General features: G+C 42.6%; 1 pseudogene; it reads right to left on the minus strand.

The window, feature by feature from the left end:
• The window catches only part of LOC139447534 (uncharacterized), a 56611-nt pseudogene that overhangs the window by 23574 nt on the left and 20849 nt on the right, over positions 1-12188 (minus strand).

Raw genomic sequence — 12188 nt, forward strand, 5'->3', positions numbered from 1 at the left:
GCTAATTTGCAAGTCGACGTGTGTGTTCATGTACGCCATTATATGAACTTGTTGAAACGCTAATTTGCAAGTCGACGTGTGTGTTCATGTATGCCATTACATGAACTTGGTGAAACGCTTGTTTGCAAGTCGACGTGTGTTCATGTATGCCATCATATGAACTTGGTGAAACGCTTGTTTGCAAGTCGACGTGTGCGTTCATGTATGCCATTATATGAACTTGCTGAAACGCTAGTTTGCAAGTCGACGTGTGTACATGTATGCCATTATATGAACTTGCTGAAACGCTAGTTTGCAAGCCAACATGTGTGTACATGTATGCCATTATATGAACTTGGTGAAACGCTAGTTTGTAAGTCGGCGTGTGTACATGTATGCCATTATATGAACTTGCTGAAACGTTAGTTTGTAAGTCGACGTGTGTGTTCATGTATGCCATTATATGAACTTGCTGAAACGCTAGTTTGCAAGCCAACATGTGTGTTCATGTATGCCATTATATGAACTTGCTGAAACGCTAGTTTGCAAGCCAACATGTGTGTTCATGTATGCCATTATATGAACTTGCTGAAACGCTAGTTTGCAAGCCAACATGTGTGTTCATGTATGCCATTATATGAACTTGCTGAAACGCTAGTTTGCAAGCCGACATGTTCATGTATGCCATTATATGAACTTGCTGAAACGCTAGTTTGCAAGCCGACATGTTCATGTATGCCATTATATGAACTTGCTGAAACGCTAGTTTGTAAGTCGACGTTGGTGTTAATGTATGCCCTTATTTGGTTTGAGGAATCAAAACATGTAATATCCCAGGAAAATAGTTTTCGAAAAAAATGAAATTTCTGAAAGAAAAAGTTCTACAATAATAGATATTTTGAAGATATATTGACGCAAAACTTTAGCACTGATAGCAAAGCAGTCAACTTTAGGGACCGAATATTTAATATTGGGGGGATGTTTGTTTGAGACAGATTATATTTCAATTACTGTTTCAAACAAACAATTATTTCTTTCTGATAGGGGGAAACAGAAAATGTCTTGTGACAACACATATTTGTTCAGTATATCCAGAATGGCCAGTGAATAATTGTTTTTGTAAATTTTCACGAACCAAATAAGTTATCCCATCACCCGTTTTTCCTTTAAAGACGTCACCGTCTCCATCTTCTGTTATTACTAATCTAGCAAATAATTTCACTCGCTCGTGTGAGTAATTTGATTGGATGGATATTTTTAACATTTTTTAATTTGACTCTGGCTCAAAACTGAGCTATGGTGGCGAAAGGGTGCAGGGCAAATATCATAATAGAAAGGAGATATAATACCCTGCATAACAGAAGATGGTCTCCAATGTCTACATTTTACGCAAGGCGCTATTTATGAACATCGGATCGAGGAGAGTAGATTTAGATCATCTATCTAGATGTTTGTCGTAACGCTTGAAGAATGGCGATGCAACGGGTTACAGGCTTCTAGTGAATCAACTGTGTACCCGTCGCAAACATGCCACGGTGTTAATTGGGCGCCATCTGTGACGATCTGTGACAATGGATCTTTGAAGGATCTTTGACGGATCTTTGACGGTTTGGGAATGCTGACCTAGTATGTGCTTATCTAATGTGAAACCAATGACGACGATGAAACAAGAGATAAATCATCAGAACATTTCGTTTCGATACCGAGATGTAGAAGGTGAAGGTCAACCTGTGCACATCGTCGACTCTACCGGACATTGTACATGATTGTGATGGAGACCCATCTTGCGCGACTATTGGCTGGGGTAGCCTAGTGGTTTAAGCGTTCGCTGATGACGCCAAGGACGCGGGTTCAATTCCCAACATGGGTACAATGTGGGATGCGGTGATATTGCTGGAATATTGCTATAAGCGGCGTAAAACCATACTCACTTACAACTGATAATAGGAATCTAGAACTAACGCTTGGAAATAATGACGCCCCTACCTCAACCGTCATTTTCGTGTCAGTGGTCGAAATAAAAAGAAGAATATATGGTTTTTCTATCAAGTTATCCCATTAAAAGGTCAAATAAAAGTTTTATAACCATAAAAGGTTTAAGGGTTACTTTCCCTAAGTATTGAGCATTAGACTCGACGGGAAGTTAAAAGTCTGTCTGAAAAGTATATTTCCCATTGCCGCCCCCCCCCCCCCCCCCCCCCCTCTCATAAAAGACGGTATATTCAGGCAACAAGAAGGTCCATTAGCCTCCTAGATAGTACAGGTGTGCCCAAGGGGGCTGAACCGTTGAATCTCCCCGAACCCAGGTCAAGGGGTGAACACAAAGGGGATGAATCCATTGAATGCCCCCAACTCCATCTCGGTATGCTGCTGTGACAAGCAATGAGTCTGGGAGATCCTCCCGTACCTGAATACCCTCATTGACACATTTCACATGAAAGGAAATAGTGACGGTGTTAAACCCGCTGTTTACTTATTGTATGGTTATGAACGCGAGAACACAACCGAGCCGTTTTAGCACAATTCAACATACATATTTCGTTGGTTTGTGAAGCGAAGAAAAAATTGGTATATATGCGTGTATAACGATGCATATATTCATTATTTCTCATGTGTATTTAGAGTGACTGAGTTGGGTTTCACGCAGCTTTAAACGATATTCCAGCATATCAGGTTGATGTTTGAGGAAAGCTCGAAGTAATGCACTTTGGTGAACCCCACGAGCACGGGTATGGTGTCGACTCTTGCGAACTCACGATCAAGGGACGCAACCCTGCGCAGGATTTAAGTAAACACCAGTATTCGTGTTGTGCACGAGATTACATTGACCTTTCGAAACCAGCGTAGTATAATTTACAGAATACCATAAGTGGTTGTCATGTTGGTATTTAACAAGGCGACATTCAGTTACCCAACTGACACAGTTTTCACTCCGTTTGTCGTCACTTTTGTTCGAGACCATGCTATACCATCTGGGCCCTTCACACCGAAGACTCAGGTTCGACTCCCGACATTGCTGTTAACTCATTCTTCGTGTCCTTAGCGTGACTAGCAACATATGGAATCGCTGAGAACTCGCTGACAGGAAAAGTGACGTCACGCTATGGTACAGATAGGGTCGAGTGAAGCTTGTTCCAATATGGATTCCTGCCAGTGGTTGCCGAGGTTCTATATAGCGCTAAGTCGAACCGAATGCCTTTCTTAGTATAACGGAAAGATCCGAGTGATGACGAATGACAGGTTGCCGAATCGGACTTAACAAAAAGCGCGATTGGCGCCCCCACGATGGATCTTAATCGGTTACATATTAAAACAGTGCATAATCACATTATATAAGGCATACTCTAAACAGGTGCAATCGATATTTATTTTATCACGATCCCGTGAGACTTTTCCCTCTCAATATGCGATACATTGCATCAAAGACGTATATAGAATTGTATGTACGTCCGTGATTGCATGTACCATTCGTGACCAACTCGTGTTATTCCGGGACAAGCCGAATAGCGACTCGTGCCCTTTTCATGGCCATTTTGTGCGACCAGGTTCCGTCTTAGCGCAAACGGGCATACCACATATATTTCCCCATATATTACATATATTTCAGATGGGATTTAAAGCACATCGGGACGAGCGGTATTATACAGTGTGATTGAACACACTTAACTCTGTCTTGGGTATATTTTTAGACGCAGGACATATGTAAAATCAAAAATTATTTCTGAGGGATTCTTTGACGAAGAACTTGAAATCATACGCGCATTCTGATTGGTTTGTCGTATTTTCGCACATAACATTCATCGATAGGGGGACGAGTCTTCTTGCAGGTTACGGAAAGGGGCGAGTGGTGACGAATGTGCGTGTACATGCGGCTGCGCATCAGAACAGTAATAACCATCTAAAATCCATAAAAGGCGTTAGATACTAAGATTCTAAGGGGCAGGGTTTCCGATCTATTTTCTGATTGACTTATTGTATTCCAAAATGCCCTGTACTCCAGAATGTCTTGGAAATATATAAAATAATGTCCTGTGAAAAGTTGATATAATCACAAGAATGTGCATAGTTGTAACGCGCCATTTCAACACCCTAAAGCTACATTATAACCCCGGGCGATGGGACCGCCTCCGTGGTCTTGTGGTAGAGCGTCCGCCCAGAGAGCGGAAGGTCCGGGGTTCGATCCCCGGCCGCGTCATACGACGTCAAAAGACGTTAAAAGATGGTACTTGTTGTTACCTGGCGCTCGGCATTAAAGGGCTAAAACAAGGACTGGTCGGCTCTGAGTCAGTATACTGTGTCGGAGTGGGGTATTCATGTTAAACTGCGGCATGATATCTCAGTCCGGACTAGTACAAGCAGCCACACACACACACACGCACACGCGTGCATACACGTCGCTATATAAGTGCAATAATCTTGGACGCGACGTTAAACCCAATTTCACCTACCCCGGGCGATGGATCAGTGTCCACTTTCTCAGCTCCCTGAGGAGTATACAACCCAAGCTGCATGTGAGGCTTCTTAGGGATGTCAGGGACCACGTGTGATATACCACTGTTTACAAAGTGAAACACTCTGCATTTAGTATTGGAAGCGTGTAACGCCTCACATCCTGTCTTACCTTGTTGCCAGACAATGAACTGCCCGTCATGTCATGTCGCTTGATGTGGAGGCTGAAGCCATCGGGTATCCCTGGGAGATTCCATTCGTGGATAGGGGTGTTTTCCATCGCAAGCTGAAATCAGTAGTACATATATTTGAAAAGACGAGGTGGGATATGGGCTCTTACAGATTCTACTACACTAAATCAAAATCAGTTGTTCGACCATAAGTGTTCAGAGCATGGAATCCCCTGGCAGCTGTGATTGGATGATTTTGTGTTAAAGGTTACATATTTTTTAAATGTACTTCCATCCAGTAATTAAAACTGACCCTATTTTTTTCTATTTTTAGTGGTGTCATTTTTAACACGATGACTGATGCTGAATGTGACCAGAGATATTTTCAAGTGACGTTTGGTGCGGAACTGAGGGTGGTGTGTTTAGCTTCGTGCACTCAGAAAAGAAACTGGCTAATCTGGTCATTTTTTAAATATTTATTTTAGCTGCTTTAAGTCCAGACATATACATGTAATACCTGTTGGATGTTTGTTAGCGTAAAAGATATATAACGTTACTATAGAAGTCTATGGGAAAACATTTGGTTTTGTGTAATCTACACACAACTGGAAACGTCTGACGAAGAGGTACCTTGAGACAAAGCAATTGTCAAAACGATTGAGGGGGCGTGGCTTTCAATTAGGTAACCTTGACTTGATCCGTGGTGTTTTGAGTTAAACATTTGAGGGGGTGTTGTATTTTTTAACACATTTGATAACGCATTTTACAGTTTATAATTGACAGTTATTTCTTTAATAGTAAAGCGCTAGGTTCGAAATTAAAATAAGAGTGAATCTAGTTAGACTAACTCAAATTTCAAAACACAGTAGGTTTATGTTCTAATTTGACACCGCGGGAATCAAAGTCAGATCTAGTTTCTACACATTTCATTCATAAAGTCAGTTTCTAAAAGTTGGGACAAATTTCACACTTTGCATCACTTGCATTAGAAATGTTTAACGTCACTTGTTAACATGGGATGTACGACTGATTCCGTCAAAACCATTTGGAACGGAAGAGATTTCCATAGCCCGTAGGAGGTAGAGCCAGACAGTCTCGGCCATCTGTGAGACATTCCATAATGTTCTATTGCTCAGTTTTCAAATATTGAATCGAAATCTTTGTCAAACTATTTTTAAAGCGTAGCTTGGAATGGAAGTCACCAGTTTGAAACTAGTGCCGTAAAACTCGCGAAAGCTGCTTACTGATTGGTTAATGTCGACTTCTTGTTAGTCATTTCATTGGTCGGTCAAAGTTTGCGAAAGGTCGTTCCCAAGGGATCGGTACTGGGATGTCCTCAGATCTTTGTTTAACGGTAACAAGAAGAAGACGGTGATGTATCGGACGATGGAGACGATGATTAGGACAACATGGATGTTGAAATGTATAGCCTGAATGTAAATACGCTACGCAATGTTAGCTAGCGTCACCTCTTTAAGAGGTCAAAGCATGTGCATCTGTTGCAATGACCAAAGACAATATTGCGTGAGGACATGCTCACTGAACAAAGGTCCGTTGTCGTGTGCCGCACAGTGCCAACCAACAACAAAATCAGACTACCTGACTAAAACAGAAACGTAAAAAAATCACGACAACAAATTCCTTGTCCCACAAAACAACTCTCAGTAGCGTGTATGTAATCCATGTGATGCGACCACATCCTGGCACCGTCGTCTCACGAACCCTGGAAGTGTCTGGATGGTTGCCAAGAGAAGATTGTTCCACTCTTCGGTAAGAACACTGCCGAGTTCCTGTGGAGTTGCCGGAAGGACATGGCATCGTGAGAGGGCGATCTGCAGCTCGTTCCACCTGTGTTCGATAGGGTTGAGGTCTGGTGGTTAGGCTGACCACTCGGACAATGGTCTTGTGCTCTAAGTAGGCATCAACGGTCCTTGCACGATGAGGTCGTGCGTTATCGACCATTATGAAAAGTCCGGTCCTATTGCACCAGCATACAGTCTCTACAACATCATTAGTCCGAACTAGTACAAATAGACACACACACTCACACACGCACACACGCACACACGCACGCACACACGTACGCACCCACACACATACGCACGCACGCGCGCGCACACACACACACATACACACACACATACGCACGCACACACACACGCACACACTCACACACACGCGCGCACACACATTTCCACGCACGCACGCACACGCACACGCACACACGCACACACGCACACACACACACACACCCTATTTCACCTGGCCTCACCTCCTTCAAGAATATGAGAAATTGTGAACGAAATTCTAGGATTTGTTGGTTTGATGTTTAACGCCGCACTCAGCAATATTCCAGCTATATGACGGCGGTCTGTAAATAATCGAGTCTGGACCAGACAATCCAGTGATTGACATCATGAGCATCGATCTACGCAATTGGGATACGGTGACATGCATCAACCAAATCAGCGAGCCTGACCACCCAATCCCTTTGACAAGGGACACGCATAATCACCTTTTACGATAAGCATGGGTTGCCGAAGACCTATTCTACCCCGGATCATCACGCGTCTAGATATGAGATGCTCGAGATGATTGATAAGTCTGAATTATATAAGTAAAGTGAAATGAACTTTATCACTGAACAGGGTACTGACGTACTTCACGACATGATTGATACCTGCTGGTATGCGTTAAGCATTCAGTATAGCCCACATACTACACACCCCTTGCGCTAGGTTCATATAGGAAAGGTTTATGCTGGGTGATTAGCGTGAAGCTTGTATGTTGATTGAAAAAAGATGGCAGCGGCTGTTGAAAAACTTCTACTTGTGTGAAGAAGAATTTCCCCGTCCACGTGTACTCCGTAAGCAGGTTGTAGAAGCCAGATCAAATGGAGGAGTCCACTTATGCCTACAGTGACAAATGCCTACAGTGACAAATACCTACAGTCTAAAACAAACATTTATATGCTTCAGTGGTTTTACTTGTGATACCCTGCTACCTCTCTGCAGAGTTGAACTCGCCCCTGGGACAAACACTAGCAAATGATATTTAGTGGTTTTTCTTCATTCATACATTTCTTCTGATATTTCATACATCATACATCATCCATAGTTTCATTTATCATATTTCATGTACATTATGATTCAAACATCACATTCACACTCCCATTTTATCACACATCTTACATTATCCATATATACATTTCATTCATTTTCATTTATCATATTTCATGTGTCACAGGGGGTGGTCGGGTAGCCTAGTGGTTAAAGCGTTCGCTCGTCACGCCGAAGACCCGGGTTCGATTCCCGACATGGGTACAATGAGTGAAGCCCATTTCTGGTGTCCCCCGCCGTGATATTGCTGGAATATTGCTAAAAGCGGCGTAAAACCATACTCACTCACTCATGTGTCACAGATTTGCACAAACTAGTTGCTTTGTTAGCCCAATTTTACAACACATCCAGCTGCATCAAGAAACTGGAGAGGAGACTTGATACCCAGTACCCCACTCTTCTTGCTGTGGTAAGCCGGGAAGACAGCAACATCATGAACGTCGAGTCGGGCAACTTCCTCGTCGTAAATCATCTGGATGGGAGTTGTCTCTGCTTGAACTCTCTGTCGAAGTGTGCTTACAGACTGCAATGCTACAAGGTCGTCTGGTTGATGGTTATGAGGTGACTGATTCCTCACAAACTGGCCAACTGTTGTGCATTTGCCTAAGCACCCAAGTTGTACACATTTCCAGTGCACACGTGTTAGCCTACGGTTGTTGAGTCTGTACCTGTAGCCATCTAGTAGGACTTGCTGACCACCTTTTTGTGACATGTGATACTGGACCTTCTTCGGGTTTGCCATGTCTAGATCTCTAACATGCCAGTTGTTGTTGTTGCATTAAGTGTTTAAGAGGTCGCCTTCTGCCTAAGCAATTTCGGCTGACCTGTCCCTCTTTGGGACTACTGTGTGTGAGTAGGGTACACCTATCTATTGTGAGTTTGGTGTTCACATAATTTCTGTTTTTGTATTGATATGATTTCTATTTTCTTATATTGATATGATTTCTTTTCTATCCTTGGCTGCTCTGTTTATATACGTTCGAGTAGATGTCCATTTCTCAGAAATAGAGTTAGTTTGGCCTTCGCTATTGCGTTTCTTGGCTTTAGGAGATCTATGACAGATAGCGGATCTAACTGCAATTCTTGTTTTAACCTAGCCCGGGCTGGGGCATGGTCTTGACATTCTAGTAACACGTGAGCAATGGTTTCAGCCTGATTTCAAGATGAACAAACCTTGTCATAGTGCTTTTTGTGACCGAGTCTGAGGCGTGAGATAGCAATTTCAATTTTCCTTTCATTTGAGTTTGAGTTTGGCTTTTGTTGGACCTTGGTTTGAATTTTGTATAGCTATCTGCTGATCTTACTTGCGTCCCATTGGGCTTGCCATCTTTCTGCTATGAAGGCTTTGATTTTGCTTTTTATCTCTAGTTTACTGAAGGGAATAGGCTGTATATCCGCTTTGCCTAGAGCTAGCTTCGCCAATGAGTCTGCTTTTTCATTTCCATGAATATCTATGTAAGAGGGGATCCAACACAGCTCCACCTGTTGCCCTTGGTCCGATAGTTTTGTATATTCGTATAGAATATTGTTGACTGTGTTTGCCAGTCATACTTACTTACTACTTACTTACTTTGGAGATTTAACGTGTGTTTCCGAAAGGGGCGAAAGTGGTCTGTGCAACCCAAGAGGGAGGTTTAGGGGTTGCTTATATAGAATTTGGGAATTTTGAGATTTGGAATAGATGCCGATGGGGTTGGGGAGGAGAACTAAGGGAGCTGGGTATGGTGGATGTTTGTTTGTTTATGTGATTTTGATTTGGTAGGTTATTGTGTTTTTAGATGCGTTTTATTAGTTCCGATTTGATTAAGAATACGCCTAAGGCCTTGAAGTTTTCTAGTTTATTTTGTGGGTTTAATATTGCTTCTAGAGTGAGAGCCTTGTTTGGATTGAGGGTGGTTTGTAATACGGTTCGATGTGTTACGTATTGTGTGCAGTGGATGAGTGCGTGTTCTGGGGTTTCTGGTTGTTTGCAGTGTGGGCAGTTACCTGTAGTGTGTTTTTTAATTTTTTTTAGATGGTTATTCAGGTGGGTGTGTCCTGTTTGGAGTTTAGTGATTACTCTGTCGATTTTTTTTGATGGATGGAGAATTTTTGGTTTGGTTAGTGGTTTGCTGAGCACTTTTTATATTTGGCTATTTGAGTTTAGATATAGGTTATGCCATTTTTGTGATCTTTTGCTTGTTTACACTTTTAATTTCTGATTTTGGGATGGGTAAGTTTAAGCTTATTTCTGGGATTTTGAGGGATAGTTTAGCTGCTTTATCGGCGTTTTCATTACCGTATATTCCTACGTGGGTGGGTATCCACAAGAAGGTTTTTTGTTTGCCTGCCTTAGTTAGGTCGTTGGAGCTTTTAAGTATTTGATTTATTAATTTGGGTCGGTTTTTGGTATTTTTGTTTTGGAGGGCTTGCAGTCCATTTAGGGAGTCGGTAAGTATTAGGATTTTTTTGTGGTTTTTGGATTCTTGATTATGGAGGGCTGAGGCCATGCCCATTAGTTCTGCCGTGAATATTGATTGGTTGTTTGGGAGTCGGAAGGATTGTGTGGTTTTAGTTGGTTGTGTGGTTTGGACTCCGAAACCTGTGTGTTTGGAGGTCGGATCTGAGGATCCGTCCGTGTAAATGTGACACCAATTTGGCCAATTTTCGTGTATGTTTGCCAGTCTTCGATAACTATATTTTATACTGAAAAATTTCCTTCTCAAAGTTTATCATCAGTTACTTTGAAACATTATTCTTCTACTCTCATTTTACAGAAAATCCATATTCCTGCTCCGGTTATCAAAGTACAATACCATCTAGGAAGATAAATGTATACAAAGGTCAAATATTTTCACAATCCCAGTAACATTTATAAGGCATTAATTAGTCTGTGTTTACAGTGTAGGCATTAGTGAACACGAAGTAGAGTAGACCACTGGAGTGCAGGGGTGCGTGAAACAGTGTGTACACTAAAACAACAACTTTTGTAGGCATTAGTCACTGTAGGCATTTGTCACTGTAGGCATGAGTAGACCTAACCGATTGAATTAGGGTCGTTGCAGGGTTAATACGTTCAATGGCGTCACGCTTCCACGGCTAAGTTTGATTGAAGTTCTGTTCAGATTCTCTATTACAGTATGAGTGGCAGGAATCAAATTATCTAAACACTTAAATGAAGAAGAAGAAGATGATGATGATGATGATGATGATGATGATGATGATGATGATGATGATGATGAAGATGGTGATGATATAATGACGAAATGACAGTCATCTCCATCAGCCATCATGCCACATTTTGGAAGAAGCTATTTGTATGAATGAATGATGGAATCAGGTTTAAGAAGCTCAAAATTCAACAAATAAAATTCCGAGTTTAGCATTGATCACAATCTGTGCAGTTCTCTGAAGAGAGGGGCGGTCGGGTAGCCTAGTGGTTAAAGCGTTCGCTCGTCACACCGATGACCCGGGTTCGATTCCCGACATGGGTGCAATGTTTGAAGCCAATTTCTGGTGTCCCCCGCCGTGATATTGCTGGAAGATTGCCAAAAGCGGAGTAAAACCATACTCATTCACTCACTCACTCACTCACTGAAGAGAAACATTACAATGCTGATTTGACAATTCAATATCCTTACGTCTTTCATTAAATATACATACTAAGCTGCCTCAGTCTCCATAAACTTGTGAACTCCATATAAATGAACATCAATGATTGATGTTACTCAGCTAGACTAGCATTAAGTCCCAGAAATAATGTTCTCTTTTTAATTAATATATGTCTACAAAATATAAATCCAAAAGGAGCCCAGAATGCCTAATTTCAGCTTAGGGAATCTAGACTTGCCAAATAACTCAAGCTTTGACTCAAGCAAGATTCCGATATTAATTTATTCCCTAGGGTCTGGCAGAGAGACCATTACTCGGCCATCGACTGGGGAATCAGGAGTGCATGTCGTGACCTGGTATTGCGGCTGTTGTATTCATGATTTATGTATGATAATAGAATTTCCAAACCTATTACAGAGGACTGGTTGTGCTGTTGAGACGGGACTCATTACAAGTAATGTAATGTATATCCCGATGTCAGTCCCTGTGTTCCGATGTCAGCCCCTGTGTCCCGATGTCAGCCCCTGTGTCCCGATGTCACTCCCAATGTCAGCCCCTGTGTCCCGATGTCAGCCCCTGTGTCCCGATGTCAGTCCCGATGTCAGCCCCTGTGTCCCGATGTCAGTCCCGATGTCAGCCCCTGTGTCCCGATGTCAGTCCCGATGTCAGCCCCTGTGTCCCGATGTCAGCCCCTGTGTCCCGATGTCAGTCCCGATGTCAGCCCCTGTGTCCCGATGTGAGTCCCGATGTCAGCCCCTTTGTCCCGATGTCAGCCCCTGTGTCCCGATGTCAGTCCCGATGTCAGCCCCTGTGTCCCGATGTCAGTCCCGATGTCAGCCCCTGTGTCCCGATGTCAGCCCCTGTGTCCCGATGTCAGCCC

Source organism: Haliotis cracherodii, unplaced genomic scaffold, assembly GCF_022045235.1.
Source record: "Haliotis cracherodii isolate W230 unplaced genomic scaffold, xgHalCrac1.p SCAF_7, whole genome shotgun sequence".
Taxonomy (NCBI): domain Eukaryota; kingdom Metazoa; phylum Mollusca; class Gastropoda; order Lepetellida; family Haliotidae; genus Haliotis; species Haliotis cracherodii.